This window comes from Chrysemys picta, chromosome 9 (genome assembly GCF_011386835.1).
Source record: "Chrysemys picta bellii isolate R12L10 chromosome 9, ASM1138683v2, whole genome shotgun sequence".
In the NCBI taxonomy this organism is placed as follows: Eukaryota; Metazoa; Chordata; order Testudines; family Emydidae; genus Chrysemys; species Chrysemys picta.
In genome coordinates this window covers 72832907-72851514 of record NC_088799.1, presented here as the reverse complement: position 1 = coordinate 72851514, position 18608 = coordinate 72832907, and the positions used below count along the sequence as shown (strand labels likewise).

At 37.6% G+C, this 18608-nt stretch overlaps 1 long non-coding RNA gene across 2 annotated transcripts; it reads right to left on the bottom strand.

Moving 5' to 3' along the window:
- Positions 1-1924: 1924 nt before the first annotated feature.
- LOC135973591 (uncharacterized) lies at positions 1925-10818 on the bottom strand. Of its 2 annotated transcripts, none has more exons than XR_010590496.1 (4): positions 10771-10818; positions 5912-5991; positions 4516-4582; positions 1925-3236 (listed from the first exon to the last, which is right to left on the bottom strand). It is a non-coding gene; the product is annotated as an uncharacterized LOC135973591 (long non-coding RNA). The 2 variants fall into 2 exon arrangements; XR_010590495.1 differs by having other exon boundaries at positions 10612-10803.
- Positions 10819-18608: the final 7790 nt, after the last annotated feature.

The window sequence follows — 18608 nt, the reverse complement described above, 5'->3', positions numbered from 1 at the left end:
CAAGTTGTCATGTACAGATTAATTTTCATCTCAGTCTGACTTTCCCTGTGCTCAGAAAATATCCTTCTTTGAAACATGATTCTAAAGTCAAAGCCTGTGACAGGGTGGAAAAGCCAAAAGCTATTTTTTTTTTTAAAGTGCACAACAGTTTACTTCCAGGATAAGAGCTAAGAATGACTTGTTTGCAGTAGTTACGTTAATTCTTATCTGTCAGGAGAGCTATCTTCTTTCGCTCTCTTTCTTTCTTTAAGTCACTTTCAGTGAAAAATGACAGAGCAAGAGAAGGCAAATTTGTCTTCATTTTATGTGAACTGTATGCTGCTGTGCTCTGGATGCTGCATAGACATTAAACAACAGCAGCACACTTGCTACAACTTCCAAAAGGCTTTACTGACTTCCTTTTACTTTTAAAATTCTTATGTATGTACAAGATACCTAGCATACAGGGGAACCTCTGAGGAATCCCATTGTCAGATAGGAGAACAATAAAGCAGAAGGAAATATACTGCTGACAGCTGAGCCTACTGGAAGACATACAAGTGGTGCCAAGCTAGGCAATATACTACTACTGGAAGACTGAGAAGTCATGTAAGTGTAAAGGACTTCTCAGTGACAGGGTTTGTTTGTGGTTTGATTAGTGATTTCTTGTTAACTGAGGGGTCAGTCTTGATTTAGCCTAATATATCTGAGGGCTGTTAATGCTCGCTCCATGGCCGAACAGGAAAATGGTAGGGGCATCCACTTAAGCCATGGTTTTGGCTCTGCAGCTCTGCCCATCCTGGCTAATAACCATTGATGGACCTAGCCTCCATCAGTTTATCTAGCTCGTTTTTGAACCCTGTTATAGCCTTCGCCTTCACAACATCCTCTGGCAAGGAGTTCAACAAGTTGACTGTGCGTTGTGTGAAAAAAATAGTTCCTTTTCTTTGTTTTAAAACTGCTGCCCATTAATTTCATTGGGTGACCCATAGTTCTTGTGTTATGAGGAGTAAATAACACTTGCTTATTTACTTTTTCAACACCAGTCATGATTTTATAGACCTCTATCATATCCCACCTTAGTCATCTCTTTTCCAAGCTGAAAAGTCCCAATCTTATTTCTCCTCATATGGAAATATTTTTGTTACCCCTTTCTGTACCTTTTCCAATTACAATATATCTTTCTGAAATGGGTTGACCAGATCTGCATGCTGTATTCAAGATTGTACCATGGATTTATAGAGAAGCAATATGATATTTTCCATCTTATCTATTCCTTTCCTAATGATTCCCAACATTCTATTAGCTTTTTTGACTGCTGCTGCACATGGAGTGGATGTTTTCAGAGAATTATCCACAGTGACTCCAAGATTTCTTTCTTGAGTGGTAATACCTCATTTATACCAAGTCATTTTATATGTATAGTTGGGATGTTTTCCAATGTGTATTACTTTGCATTTATCAACATTGAATTTCATCTACCATTTTGTTGCCCAGTCACCCAGTTTTGTAAGATTCCTTTGTAACTCTTTTGTAGGATGCTTTGGATTTAACTATCTTGAGTAGTTTTGTATATCTGCAAATTTTGCCATCTCATTGTTTACCCCTTTTCAAGAACATTTATAAATATGTTGAAAAATCACTGGTCTGAGTACAGACCCCTGGGGGACACCATTATTACCTTTCTCTGTTCTGAAAAGTGACCATTTATTCCTATCCTTTGTTTCCTATCTTTTAACTAGTTACTGATCCATGAGGGAACCTTCCCTCTTATCCCATGACATCTTACTTTGCTTAAGAGCCTCTGGTGAGGGTCCTTGGCAAAGGCTTTCTGAAAATCTAAGTACATTATCTCCACTTGATCATCCTTGTCCACAAGCAAAAATGAGGTGCTGCAAACAGGCGAATGAGCTCTCACCTTCCATATGCCCAACTCCTAATTCTCATAACCATTCACCTTCTCTCTCCCTAGACTTTCCTCCTTCCACCTTTTTATTGGGTAGAAGCTGGCAGATGAAAGGATAGTTCATGGATGGATACCATCAGCTAAACTAAAATCAGACAGGGAAAAGGGAATTGTCCTCATCTGTTCAGCAGTATGTGCAGGTGGTGGCTGTCCTCTCCAATGATCACTCTGCTGCAAGGAACTTCTGCCTCCAATATTAATCACTGACCAGCTATAGGAAGCAGGAATACTAGAGAAGCAACAGCTCCCAGCTAAGTGGTTCATCTTTTCTTCTCACTTGCCTATCAGAGCTGTTAATAGGGAACTCCTTGTATAGTAGATCTATAGGCCTTTAAAAAGCAACAGAGAGTCCTGTGGCACCTTTAAGACTAACAGATGTAGTGGAGCATCAGCTTTCATGAGTGAATGCCCACTTCGTCAGATGCATCTCTGTTGCTTTTTACAGATCCAGGCTACCCCTCTGATATAGGCCTTTAGAAATTCTCTCATGTGACTGAGGTTCACTGTGAGTTGGGTAACCACCTTCCCAGTATTAGTTATTAATAGGAATGGTGAGATCCTTAATGTTCTTAGTGAGGTCCTTTATCATCCTCAAGAGCCAGATCATGATAGATGATTGGCTGGACTAAGGGAGGGAAAACAGATTCTTCCACTGAGAAAGGGTATGGCTATAGATTTTCTAACAATGGCATAAAAGTGGATTAGATAGAGTGTGCTTACCACATGGAATGCAGAGTAGCTTCCACAATGGCAGAGCTACAAAATTTTTCTAAGTCTTCATAATCAGCAATCACATTCACATGTCTTGCTGTGCATCTAAGAGATAGGCATTTCAATCAGACTGGGAGCTGAAGGAGAAGGTGGGTGAGGTACTATATCTTTTATTGGATCAACTTCTGTTGATGAAAGACAAGCTTTTCAGTTATCTAGAACTCTTGTTCATAAAAGATGAACATAGCTTCCATGTCACCAAATGAATTTAAAATAAAGTTTGCTTTTTACTACTTAGGTATGATCCCATCTTGTACTTTGTAAGGAATGGATGATCCAAACAAAGCAAACACAAACAAGTAGCAGTGTTGTCATTTATTGGCTTCCTTATCTTCTTAGGGTTAGGTATGAGATATGAAACAAAGTAACCAGGTTCCCCCGAGCCCCATGTCCTTCATGGAATCTTTAGCAGTTCAAAATGTATGCAAGAGGAATATCAAGCAAGGTCTTCTCAGCACAGGTGCCATCTGTAGACACTCTTCGGTCTCACAGCATTTCCTGATTTCTTTATGAGACAGAGCTGAAGAAGCAAAGAAAAAAAAACAGAACTCAATTAAATAAGTAAAACTAAAATTATGTCCTCTAAGAGGACAGAAATAATCAATTCTATAATAACACAAGGGATTCTAATTGTAACTGGATAGAGTTTATATTGTCAGATGGGAGTTATGTTGTGCTATGGGGAAGGATAGGATTTTCCACTTACAGAGAAAGGAGTTTTTTTTGTTTTCCTCTTTAAGGATCTGACACATTTGCAATGGAGGGAAGTATTATCTCATATTCACCTGTTCCTATACGTGGTTATGCCATCCAAGCAAGACTTCAGCAGACAAACATCAAACTGGCAAATTTATTAGGCTAAGGTATAACATTCTGAAGGAAAATACATGGTGATCCTAAAAGACTTTTCACAGTTTCATTGATTGCATAAATAGATTGGAGAGATTTGATTACAAAGCAAAATATCCATTTAGCAATCAAACTGTCACTAGTTGTCCATGCAGGAAATGAAACTGGAAGTCAGCTTACCCCTTTGGGAGTCATAAGCACAGCAAGTTCAAAAAATGAATAAATGTGCTAATTCTGCTGGAGAAATGTGATATTAAAATAAGCAATATTAATTCCCACTTACACATGTATAGAGCTTGGTTTGTCTATGGACTAGAGGTAGAAGTTCACTGCTGTGTTTTCCTACATGCAGATTTACTGTTAATGAATGGTCTAATGAATTAATTTTCTATTACTAATCTTCTAATGTTTATTTGGTGGAAAATCGAAAAGACCTCTTTATATTTCACTACATTTACTGTGTGGCTCTCAATATTCATCTTTTTTTCTCCTGACAATTTAAAAAAAATCATTTTTTTCAAATGAAAAAGAAAAGATTTCTCATAATCGCTTCTCTGGCTGGAGGATAACAGTGATGGTAACATATGTGCTAGAAGGAAAGAGATACTTGTGTTATGTGCTTTGGTCAGCATTTTAGGTGAGTAACTCCCTTTGGCTGCATATTTCCTCAGAGCAATTTTCAAAGGGTTCCTCAATATTCTAACTGCCTTGTTGTGTAATGAAGTTCTGCTCCCACTGCTGCTTCTGCTTTGGATCTCCCTGTGGGAATGTGCATGTGTGCTGCACAGTTTGGGGTGCTGAAACAGTCCCCTTCATGTATCTCGCACATTTGGAAATATTTTCCTTTTATGTTGATGGCTGTGGATAGCCATAACACTGGGATGAATACAAATGTATTTCACTGTGATTCTATTTCCAAGGTTGTTCCTCCCCCCTGCCTACGGTAGTACCTCAGATACTCCAGTGCCCTGCTCCTTAGCATCCTCTCTTCATTCGTATACTTGCTTTGCAAGCCTGCTGAAAGAATTGAACACAGTGGGCTTTTGGTCTGCTCCACCAATCATGCATTCAATGAGGTCCTACATATCCCTGCAGACTTACAATCTCCAGTATGAACATCTCACATAAATCATGTTAAAGAGACTTGCTGGATTAGGAGAGTTTGCAGAGCTCTCTCTAAATTACTTTGATTTTAAATTATGTCTCTTATGGGATTTAAGAAATGCTCCATCTGTGCATTTTTGAGCACATGAGCATTCTTAGTGCCTCAGTTCCTTAGGGCCTTTACAAAACATACAAACGGTGACTTCTGCAGACACCTTTCTATTACATCAGAAGTGTTCATATTTTCTTACTGTGATCACCAGAGACATGCTCCTTAGATGCAGTGAGATTTCCTGACTCCTATATCAAAAGCACTATAGAAGATTTCTCTTTTCTAAGGGAAAAAAGGGTGGAAAGCTCTTTAATTCTAAGGTTATTTACATGGGAAGATCGCCTATCTGGGTTTCAGTCTGAGGCACAGCGATGACAAATTTGACATCAGGACCAATATTCAAACCTCTAGCATGGTACAGAGGAGAAGGGAAGAGATACAGGACATACAAACGTGAAATGGGGCTGGTCTAGTATTATGGAATGAACTCCTATATAATCAAAGATTGACTTCAAACTATTCCACTTTCCATTTCAAAACAAGGTTTGCTTCTTTCACCGTTCTTCAAAAATAAAACCAGATAGTAAAGCAAATTTAAACTGGATCAGCTCCCACATTATTTTCCCCCTGGTGAGAGGAAGGAAGAAAGGGAGAATCACAATTTCTAGTCAACATTGCTGAATGCATGTCTGCCAGGCACTCCAATGGGTGAGGGAGCAGCAGCAGAACCTGAATAAATTAGAACCACAGCCACATGGAGTCCAAAGAATGAAGAGCCCGGAATAATCAGCTGCTTACTAGTCTCTCTGAAGGAAGCATAAAATTTACTAATACTGGGATATTCTTAAATAAGGCTATATATTATCTCCTAACAAAATTATTCAAGTCAGACACTGATTTTAAAAAATCTAAATCCCATGAATTTTTTTAAACCATTGCCATTTTTTTAAACCATTGTGGTCTTCAAATGTGTAAGATGTCTGTCTGTCCCTCTTTACTGGAAGTTAAAAAAAAAGTCACTTTGTACTGCCCCTATTGTAAAAGTGGATAACTGATTTTTAAAGAGAGCCCTGTAATGAAGTCCTTGCTTAGAAGCATCATATCTCCAAATGCAGCCGAGAGTAGACGATAAAAGCATCAAGTACAGAAAGGATGGTACAAATCATTAAAGACATCTGTTCAGGTATTACCTGCAGTGATAAAGGATGATTTTAGTAGCCAAGCTCATGCAGTTTCAGCCAAGACACATCAAAATCATCTTCACAAAGTTCTGCAGCAGATGAAAGAGAAAACTTGAAACAATCCCTGCATATTTTTGCTAAAGGTGATGAATCAGAGTTCAGTGACATTGGAGGGACTGAAGGAAGAAAAGGCACAGTAACAACTCCCGTTTGGTAAAGGAAATCAGTATCTAGTTTTGCACATGACAGGAACAGTGCTAGCATAAAAATGGGTGACAGGAGAAAATGGAAAACAATAGGGCATATTCTCAGTATACTAGAGGAGAGAGGGAGAAGAATTATTCAGAAACTTTGTTCAGTATTGTGGGCAATAATTGATCTTTGACAAACACTGAATGATAGTGCTGAAATTCAGATGGGCTGCTACTTGTTGCCTAAATGACACATCAGTCCATTGTACCTGTCTGCAAATCCTAGGGTTTCCCTGGGCTCTGAAAGGCCTTGCTATGGGCAGCATGAAAGCCAGCAGAGTGTATTCTGGAGCAAGAAACCCATCCTCTGGGTCACTGGCTGCAGTGGGAGGCTGCTGGTGAATGGAGATTCTCAATTAAATGGTGGCTGCAGAAAGAGGCAGAAGACAAAAGTAGTAGGGGAGGGAAGGCAATGGGCAAGTTCCAGGAAGAGAAATGGGAATGATGAGGATGGAGTGGAAAGGATCTCAGTTAGAAAATGTGGAGGGAAATAGAAGACGAGAGAGAATAATAAAAAGGAGAGAGAAAAATATAGTAATAAGAGAAAGGAATGAAAAAAGCCAAAGGAGATAAACCTTACATTGGTGTCTAAAATTATGTTATTTATTCAGTTTCCTCTATTATAATGTTTTTGGCTGATAAGATGGGAATTTGGGTGTGTGTGTGGGTGGGTGGGTGTGTGGACTGGCATAAGTGGAGCCAATTTTAGAATTGAGCACTTCTAATTGTCAGTCACCCTGCACAAACTTATGCTAATGACTGAAAAGATTCTCAGAGATGTAATTTGGTAAGAGAAAATAGCAGGGACAGTACGTAATAGAATGAGGCCAGAAACACAAAGAAATATTGGACTTGGTAAGAGCTATGTAATTTAGAAGGAAGGAGAGATGTGAGTATATAGGCCACACAGAGACATTGATTGCTGGCTTCTGCTCATTTGTGTATGCTTAAGTTGTCTTCCTCTACATACAGGGCTCCTAGCAACTTAAACACCTTCAGAAATCTCCTGGCAATCTTCTATTGAGTGACATGAATCAGCACCACAAGAATACCAGATGGCATGATGATCTAAGGGATTAAATGCCAGCTAGTACCTCAAGCAGTTGCAAATGAAAACCAGCTTTACGAAGGTATAGGCTGACCTTTAGCCTAAAAAGAAAAGAATTCCAGAAGGATTTCTAACATCTCTCCATTTCTGTGTCTCCAGCAGCGAAGAGAAAATATTTGTGGGGTTTTTTTTCCTTCTTTGCTTATGTACTTTGTTCATCACAACAATTTGATTTCTAAAGATTATCTATAAACTCTGTTTCAGACATACAATAAAAAATATAAGGTCATGTCTCGATAGGGTAGTGATTGATATTTTACCATCCCATATTGGTTTCTTTCAGTTGCAGAAATACTGAAAAGCAGTACTTATTGGAAGGTTGTCACAGTTCAGCAGCTAGATAGAGACAGGGCAGAGTTATGGAAAAGAGATTATGCATTTGTTGTGAGTATTTAAATTACTCTCAGAATTTACCAGACCCTGAGAGCCTAAGAGGAGGACAGTGTGAGAACCCGGGCTCCAGCCAGAGCCAGAACAACTCCACTGCAATTTTACAGCCCCACAGCCTGAGATCTGTGAGCCTGAGTCAGCAGAGCCAGGCTGGCCACAGCTATGCCACATATCTTTTATTGCCGTGTAGACATGCCCTTAGGAGATGGAGCCCATATCCCATTGAAATGCTTTGAAAAATCCCAACCTTAATATGTAACTCTGCTCTGAAATGTGACTAAAAATAAAATAAAATCACACAAAGTATCATGTTCATTGTCTCCCAGTGATTTCCATAGACCATTTTCTTAGTTTACAGGTAAAAGTATCGTTTTCCTAATTGCTGGCTCTGCAAGCTCTAACCTGGAATATGAAAGTTGAGGTGGGTTCTTTCTGTGTCACCAATAATAAACATTCTGCAATTGGAATTTAATTATTTGGTCCTGTTGATGATTCAGAAATCAGTAAGGAACCCAGCTCGCTCTCTCATAGCTGTGTTTGCTCTAATTGGAGATAAAGAAGTATAGCTTAATTTTAGTCACTACAGTAATCAGATCAGATTCTGAATAAACACAAGGGGCAGATTTCTTGTGTGAGAGGGAGTGCCATTTTTATTGCATCACTTTTCTGAAAATAATTACATTTGAAAGAACAGCAAAGGTTTTACTAGAAGTTAAATATTTGTGTGAAATCATTCAAAAGGAATATTTGGCCACTTTTAAAAAAAAAAAGTTACTACTGCACTTGAATTAAATTACCTTCTTGACATTCTGTGAAATATGAGCTATAGAATTTATGATTTCTTTGCCGGAAAATATGCTATCACAAATATACCACCAGTCAGTTCGACTTTGTGCAGTAAGATCATTTCATTACTATAGCCCTATTTTTATTGACTGGTTTTCCACAAACCAGCTTTGATTTTACTAACTTATAAATCACAATTATTTAATGAGTTTGATTAGTTCTGCTCCCTGGTGGGATAACTCACACACATCTTTCAAGATAGCCAGATGAACATTTGTGTGAAGATGTATCTGCATCAATATTGGAAACATGAACATGTTTATGATCAACTCCATGAACGGTTGCAGAAAAGGAATAAAAGCAAAAGCAGGATATGCATGGTTTTATATGAACATAACAATTTGTAAATTGTTTTTTTGCAGCATTTACCCAGTTATAGATGCAGGCTTCTTTCAAACTTATCGTTAGTGTAGTGTGCTACTTATTTTGGAAGAGAATCAGGAAATCTTGTCCTCAGAACCTAACGGGGGCACCAGTTGTTATATATGTTGTGAACAAACTACTATTTACATTTTTTGTACAAATGGCTATACAGTATATTTTTCTTCCTTTGAAATCCTACCAAATCCTATGTCATAATTTTCATCCTTGCAATCCCTTTATTATTATTAATTATTATTATTGTGGTTTAGTTAGGAATTGGTCCTGCTTTGAGCAGGGGGTTGTACTAGATGACCTCCTGAGGTCCCTTCCAACCCCGATATTCTATGGTGAGCAGTATGTGTAGCACATCCAAAAACACATGTGGTACACCCTGTCCTCAGAGATGAGTCAGAACCAAAAGCCCAGATTTTAACATCCTTAAACTTTGGGAATGGTCATATCTGAACTTCATAAACTTCCCCTCTATTTATACTGGGTCCATTGAATCCCCTCCACTCTCAAAACAGTGTGGCACTGATTTTAGGGAAAGTTTGGATCTGAATCTTGATCCAGATTTATCTCTTAGTCTCATTTTACCAGTAGTAATACAGCCGATAAGTTAGAAGTCTCCCTTTCCCACTTACAACAAAACCAAACCTTGGAGTAGCTTTTATATTTAATGTATGTGCTACAGCTATGTCTCAGTTATTAGGTATAACATGCCCAGAGCAGAGTAGAATTCTTGACCTGGAAGCTTTGATTGACCTAAATCATCCTCAGACACACAAAGCCAGTGAATTGAACTATAATCCCTTATTTTTTCTTAACATCTTCCTAATTCCACTGCCAAAGCGTTATGCTATGGAAATCATATCCTCTGCAGTACTCCCTCTGTGTGGGCCACTGAGCAAGAATTCCAAGGTCACTTACTAGACCTCCCAAGTGTGGGAACAAACTGTACTTCTAGCAGAGTAAATGAACCAGCTCACCTTTTAGTTTAAAGGAACACCATTTTAAACTGGTAATATATTTTAGCTGTTTAAAACCTAATAAAAATATAGCACAAGTCATTTATTATCTGTCACTTCAATATACGTAATCCTTATAAAAAAGTCAAACTTAAGAAACTCTACAAAAAGGCTTTTTTCCCCATCTCAGACAACCTCTTTTTATACAATTTAAATGACATATCCAGAGGAACTCAATGCTGAATATTTGGGATGCTTAGATCAAAACCAATCATGCAATGGAACTCAGAGCAAATGATCAACTTTGCCTGTCAATACTGATTTACAAACCACTTTGTACTTCTCTCATAATTTCTCAAACCCTAGAGAATAAATCAGGTAAAAAACACATTCCTGTTCAAGTTCTTCCCCCCCATATATTACTTGATGTGTCTCTATTGGCAGGCATTACACAACCATGAAGCCAAGGAGTAGAAGAATTATTGAGGTATTAAAACCATTTCCTGACAGTGGCTATAGAAACACCAACACTGAAGAACATTCCCTATCCATTGTTCACACAACTTGCCACAGTTCTTGGATCACCCATAACAAAAAGAAACACAAAAGGAGAAAACAAGCATCAGAGATGGAAAATGTGAGAAGACACATTCAGTCACAAAGAATTTCTACAAACCTATACCACTCTTGTGAGGAAATCTAATCTACCTTTTTCAAACAATCAGCAAGTTGTGCCCCCCAAAACTTTTCCAGACTATAAATTACTTTGTAAACATAAACTACCTCTAATTCAAGCTTATTTCATGGAGAGAAATTTATCTGAATTGGGTAGCCTCACAGGCCACCAGGAACAAAAAACTGAGAACAGGTCCAAAAACAAAATATATAGCTCAGTAATTATTCCTTCCTGAGATATCCCTGAGATAGTGGTGTTTTTATCACCTTTCTGTTCACTGTGGGTCTGCTGGGAGGATAGAGAGGAGAAAAGGGCTGTCATGCCTTCATTAAACTGATGGCACCCAGATTCAATCAAAGCAGTTAATTGCCTTGCACTGTGTTTGGTTGAGTCTGGAGAAACAGATGAGAGCTAGATGGCTCAATCCATAGAAGCTATGGGTGATTTTGGTTGGCTGGAAGAAACAAACAGAGGGATAGCAGAGGTAATCTCACCCCTTTGCTTGAGGAGGTTTGTTTGCACTGCTGCCTCATAAATGGTGATTTTGGTTGGACTCTGAGCAACTATGTCCATATACACTCCCCGCTCCCATTAACATATTCCCAGGACATTGCCCCCATTTCTTTCAGATGCAGCCCTTACACCTGTGACCTGAGAGTTTTGCCACCTGGCGAAGAGACTACTGCCGTGCACTCTAAGGTGGAAGTACAATTTACATTGATCCTGAAGTTAGTGCAGAATTTTGTTACACACAGCTTTCTGAGGGCAGGTGATACCAATTCTTTGGATCAGCCCAGGGAATTTACTATGAACTTGGTTGAAGTTAAGGTGTTGGTTTTGACCAGTGAAGCTCCAATTGACCTGGGCCCTGATGGGCAAACTCTCTCCCCATAATACACTGATCAGTGGAGGCATATGAGGTGGAATCCCAATTTTGTAAAAAAGAGAATGGACTGGTGGCAAGGCATTTGCTGTGAGGGCTCTTCAGTGTTGGATCTTGGTCGCCTACTAGCACTGTGGTTTGAAATGGTCTTAATTATGTGTTGTGGGGTTGTGGGTTTTTTGTTTTTTTTTTGTTTGTTTTTTTACTTTTCAGGGCATACATCAGGGAACTTTTGTTTTCCCCAAGATGAGAGTCTAGGGGAAAAGGGGGACTCTCATGGGAGATAATAAAGATTGACAGCATGTTTTTATGTGCTGGGTTATGATTGATATTTATTATTGTGCAAAGGCAGAGTAGTCTATTTATCTAGTTGCATTCTTAAAATGTCCCAAGAGGCACTTAGAGTAAAAGTTGAGTGCTCCTGTTTATGGAAAATGTGTATGCATTGAATTTTTGTTTAAATGAAAAACAATATGCCCTGCACTACACAGAGCATGGCCGAATTCACATTTGGATGTGTGAATTGAGTCAAGGGTGATACTGTTGTTGGATCCACAATGTGCACAACACAACTCCGGAGGTGAGGGTGTGCATCTTCAGTGGGAAGCTACTACTGTTCTAAGGCTGCAGCAGTGGCTGTTTAGCAGCTTGTAGTATTATGAAGTGCTCTCTCACTGTGTGGATGACACCTAAAATCAGACACAGTAAGTGAGCATTTCTAGGATTTACTCACACAGTAAATGAGGAAATTTTTGTAATACCAGACAGACCAAGGCTGGGAAGGAGCATATGAATGTTAATGTTAATTCATTTTTCCACACACAGAAAAATCCACCCTTACCCTTGAAGTAACTGCTGTAGCAGTTTTTCTTAAAACACTCTCTATAGGCTTTTTCCTTAAATGGGAAGATTCAACAGCATGAGAGAATATCTCCTTTGGAAAGGAAGGCAGCCTTAGATATTAGACAGTGTGTCCTAGAGGGATAGGTTGCATTGCTTGAGAATAATTTTTATTCCTCCAGAAAAATATCATACTACTAGGGGCTGAACATAGGGGCTATGCTGGAGTTTTATGCCTTTCCCTAAACTTTGCATTTTGAAATACTGTCTAGCACAGCACATCTAGGCAGAAATGCTGTTATCTCTGATGGCACAAAAATGGAGGGATGGAGATAAGATGTTGACTCAGAGCTTTTCAGTGTTTTATGCATGAAACTGTATCATCCTCAAAATAACAGTATTTTTACCAGAACTTCACATTTTATTCAGATTTTTTTTTTCGGGGTTTCAGCTTAAAAAAAAACCACTCTTAATTCAGAATTAATTACATATGAAGTATATTCAAATGAATCAGTGAGTGCTTTTACATCCCTCTTGCCCTAATTTATATTATCCTTACTGGAGCCTAAAAGTTCATTTTCATTTTTATTTAATAAAAGAGTATTCTCATTTTAATGGACACAGCTTGACAAGTGAGGTACCTTATTCTGAATGCACATCTGTGCTGAGAGGCTGGCATTGCATTGGTTCTGGGAGATGAATTACCAGCTTTCATACATGACAGCTAGTTTAATGCATAGTAAAACAACTACTGTGACTATTCATTCTGTTGCTAAGTGTAACAGTAAAAATTCTCTATGACAGCAACATACCGGAGAAATATGCCATTGTCTTGATAGATGCCCATTATGCATTAGAAAGAAATCTCTGAATCCTATCTCTCAGATTTCAGAAAACAACTATATTCATATGGTTTATTGCAATTTATTTGATTGTTTTCATGTTCAGTCTTATTAATGCTCATGTAATAACTGTTACATATTTATTCTTTTTCATGCTTTAAGAGTCCATTTAACTTTTGAATGAACAGAAGAGCACTTAGAGGTGCAGTCACCGATGACAGAATATTGTTAAAAAGCTATCATATCTTAAAACCCAGCTGGTGCTATCATGGGAGCAATGTGTTACAAGCTAATAAAATTACTGCAGAGATAGAAAAAAACAGCAAAAAGAGATTTAAAAACTCAACTTCCTTTATTTGTTTTTATAGATGGGAGAATTAAACTATCTTACATTGTGCAAAACAGATTTTTTTTTAAATAAATTTCTGTACAAAAATGATCCTAATTTCAAAATTTAACTGTCATCCAGTTTCATATTAATCGAAAATCATTTCACTTCCCCATGAATAATACTGTACCAGAAAATTGTACAGTATGGAGATCCTTCAAAAATGTAAGTGACACTCTTAACACACACTTTTACATTGCTGAGATTTAATTTAGGCCTTGCATTAAAAAATGAAAGCAATATTATGCTAGACCTATTATTGGGGAAATGAATACTTAAATTTTTCTGATCAGTTCTGTTTTTCAATATGTCTTAATCCTGGATTATGTGTTAGTTACTTCAAGATTTGTGACTATTCCACACACGCACACACTGCCCCCATCTGCTGCATTAAAGAAAAATTGCATTGCATCACAGTAATAGTTTTAGCATGTTTACTCTGCCATTGACTGATGTGAATGTGAATCCCAGCAATTCTCATAAATGATGGGGTAAATATTCATCTTGCTCTTAGTTTTATCAACCATGAATGCTTATTTTCTTTATTTTGGATGATTAGTAATCATTGGCAGAACAGAGGGTAAAATTCCAATCCAGTCACATAAAGTTTTGTTTTCATTGCATATATTTGTGTAGTTTATATTTAATTGAAGAATCTCAGTACATGTGTATGAATGACTTTTGGATCCCTAGTGTCTCAATCAGTGCAGAACAGACACATACACTGCAGGAGGGCTTCCTTGTGCTGTTATGCTGATGTCTCTTCACTCTTAATATTAAATGACCACCTGAGCTGAATGTGATAGACATTTTATCTGAGCGTTTATTCAGTCTTTGTCCTTTTCTGAGGCAGCACTGTCAATTTTTTCAACAGATGTGCTGCATGTAATTCAACAAGAATCAAGATTTCAGAATGCAAATTTTACTTTGGCTTCCTGGGTAATTATCCATTTCCTCCTCTGCACTAATCAAGGTTAGATTCAAACCAGACTCACAAGGGGAAAAAAATACTCTAAGCATCAAACACATAACCCAGCAGTCCTATGGTATTGATGTTAACTACTGTGAAACATGGCTGGTAAAAGATAAGAAACATGTTTATATATTTTGTGTCCAACTTATCTCTTAAAAAAAGTTATTACCAAATGCACTACACCTTTCCTGTATTCTCCCTCAGAGTAGAGATGACTGGGAAAGGAGATTCATTAATATACACATTAACATTAATGGGCAGCAAATGCAATCATTAGTGTCATGGCTCAGGTGTTTTGAGACTGCAGCTGTAGGATCAAATCATATCTCACTAATGTAGATTGTAATGAAGCCCCCTACAGCAGATTTTCCTATTATTTGGGTGTTAAAGTAGTTTTGCCACAGATCCTTCGGAGGACATAGAGAATGATAAACTAACTTTTTTAAAATCAATAATCAAGCTGTCATAATCAGTCTATTTTCTCCAAGTTACATTTTCCAATTCTGGTAGAGTAGATAGACAGCATCATACAATCTTTGCTTTACAATAAATGTGTTCGACATAAGTATTATCTTCTTAGGAGTTCCTGAGATGCCCACAGGAGATGTTTTAACAGTGGGTCCAAAAGCAATGATGAAAATGATACATTATTATTAGGTTACAAATAAAATAATATTCATTTGACAGATTTTTAATAAAACTTCCTACAACTCTGACTTTGACATTAATGTGGAATCTCAGATATTTTTTCCTAGAGAGGGGATGTATAAAAATCTCAGGCTCAGTTTAATTTGCCTTTTGTTTGGTTCTGTATATGCTTTGTGTTTTCTATTTATCTGAACAGGAACACAGATTGACATTACAAATGAGTAAATGATTTCAATGGAGCTCCATTTATTTACACCAGTTGAGTCTGACTATTTATGTTCCATCTGCTCTAAAGCTACAAGAAATAACCAACATACAATTAGCTATTGTCTCTCTCATATGGTATGTCTATAATTCAACTATAAATTTTATACCAGTGTTTCTCCCAATAGGGATTTCACTTGAAAATGGTTAATTTCCCAAATTAGTAATTTTTCATGCCCCCTCCTACTAACTGTAGTGATTCTGGTTAGAGTTTTAGGGGACTGATGATTTAAATGTAGATAGGCATTTGCCTCAATAACTTTACCAAGACAGAAAAGAAAGAAAGAACCCTTATTTGAATGCAGAGTTGAACCAACAAAACTTATTTTGTTTAATGTTCATTGTTTTCCTGTTATTGTGGCTACATGTAATACTAAATGCTCAGTGCTACAAGCCATCTCAATCATTTGTAGCAATTCAGCCCTCAGGTAGTATACGTGTTTATGCCATACCCCACTTTGCTGTTTGTTGAAAAGCAGATGTTTCCCTGGCCAGTGGAACCAATGTGGTTTCACCAATACAAGGGCTGAAGAGGTTTAAGGTCTTGTGACAGGCATGCAGTGGGGTTGTAGCCTGAAGAGGAAAGGGAGGGGATGGACTTAAAGAATCTAAACAGCACCAGCCCTCCCTATCATATTCCTGGGGCAGGGGCAATTTAGAATCATGGAGGGTTGCTCCAGTGACTCTGTAGAAGTATCCTTTGTATCTATGGCCTCAGAACAGAAAGAAGATTATTTTTCTCTCCAATCATACCCCTCACACAGTGCACTATATGAGCACTGGCTCCCTGGATCTAGGCCATTGAATAGTTTCTCTCTGTGTGTTTCTTGCCTTCTGAAGCAAATATATTAAATATAGAACAGTTTCTCTGATTGGGAATTAGTTAGACAAGAGATTTTCCTGATACTACAGATGCAAAATGATATTTCATATATCATCATTCACAAGACAGTGTGGTAAGTAGGAATGGTTGCATATAGTCAAATATATTGACTTGTTTATAAAATTAATCCTGTCAATTGTAATCTATTTTTTTTTACATTTAATGCAGTTTGTATTTATTTTTAATGTTGAACACTCTGTGTGTAGCATTTGAATCCTAAATTTCTATCACTTGGCAGTAGATATTTGCAGCTATGGTTCAATTACCAATTTCATTCACACACAAATAAAATAGTGTGGCATTTCTTAGACATTTCCCCTCAACTCTAGAGCCACTTTATAAGATTAGTCTTCCAACCCCAAAAATTCACATGCCATGAGTCCTGATCCCAAAATCGTGAGATATTTTTAAAATAGTAAATGTACGGTTCTTTTATTTGCCTTCTAGTTTCTGACCCTTACAGATGCTCTTTATTAATATTTTCAAGCTTTTCTGCATAACCTTAGGGGCTAGTAACTTACTTTTTTTTTTTAATAAAAAAATAAAAACAGATTCTCATGCAATCTTCTCAATTCAGCAGCAGAATCAATAGGCTCATGGTAAAATGATGAGAGCTGGCAACTCTGCGTGGGCCTTTCTTATGTGTTTTCTGTGAAGCACTTAGCACATTGCTGGGTGCTATGCAGTATTAACAATGGCAATAATAAGGCAGAGACAATATAATCACTTTTCCTCATTTTTGCATGAAGACACAAATATTAAGTTACCCCCCAATCCAATGGCAACAGTAACTCCTGCTGCATATTTTTAGTTGTCATTGACTCCATAAATCTTGGATGCATCCTTTACCTCAGACTTGGGCTTGTGATAGCAGTGATTATGATGATGGCTTTTTACATTCTGCAGTTGTGCATCTTTGAATGCTCCAGAAAAATCACCAATCCCATGGTTCTGCCCAGGACCTTACTGGTCTGTGGGCAATAGCTTTCTTCCAAACTAGCCTTCTCTCCAGCATGGCGTCTCACTGTCTGTTGCGGTTACTTTTCTTCACACATACTTGGCAGACCCTTTTCACATGGTCTAGCAGATTTGCTCAACACACCCATAAAACAGAGAAGGGAGGCAACTGGCTGAAGGACACAATTAGAACAGTACATCCCCCAACCCAATGGTGACTCTTTAAGGCTTTTAAACAATCGTTGCAGACAGACAGCAGTATTCAACCATACATGCAATTACTGACATGAGAAGAGTTCCAATCCGTGATAGAGTATTTTTCTACCAGCTGAATTTTTCCTTTTCAATCTCATTCCAAAAGTCAATGTTTTCTTGGCTGGTGATTCCAATCTAATTTGATAGAAAACTTGCCTCCTGTATTTAAAAATAATCTTAGTAGAGTTTCACTTGATATGGTGTGAAAACTTATACCAAATTGCCAAGCTGAAGTGATCTAATTTGCACATCTTGTTCTACAGAATTATATATTATCATCCCATCCTTTAGGGATTAACTTGATCACAATTTTGTCACTTGCATATATAAAGTTAGTACACCAAAGATTCACCCGCAATGTGAAAATGTTACATACTTTGGATTTTTCTTTTTAATACAGGGTGTCTTAATTAATAACTGGTCCCTGTTTCCAGCTCTTTAGCTGTTGGTGATTCTATAAAATGAAGGGTTTGAGGTAAAATACTGTGTGATGTCAGAGGGCCTACGTGCCAGAATTTCAAAAGGTGCTTCTGTACCCTGAAGTTCTTTAGAAATTGCTTCAGAAATAATGGGCTCAATCCTGCAAGGTGCTGCAAACTCGCAACTCCCACTGACTTCACTGGAAAATACGAATGGTGATCACCTGATATTGAGCCTGGTCTTTCCATTTGTATTATGTGAGCTTTGGTCTGGTCCCATTAAAATTGTGTTCAGATACATTAACCAAAAATAATATGTCAAAAGTTCATAAATTCAGTATTTTCTTTTATATGGGAGGAAAAGCAAGAGATTTCTCACTGATCATTCAGACATACATGAGATATCAGAAATGTATAGAAACAAACAAAAATCAGTTTCATAACTAGGTTTGGGGAAACTGGTTTGGAGGAGATGGGTATAGATCCAAACCAAACCTTTATGATATTCAGAAAAGTTGTTAACTTTTTAAATACTGTTTTCTCTTATTCAGCATTTTCTGGAACTGGACGTATAAAAATATCAGTCTGTTCTTGTGTTATTTCTGGCCTAATGAGAGACAGACTGCAAGGCTGTCTTTTCTTTTTAGATTTCCAGTCCTTTTTAAAACCCATACAATCTTGATTTCTGGCTCACTTTCCAAACTTTTTGAGATTTGCTTCTCACAGTAGGATAGAGTGGGGTAATTTTTTTT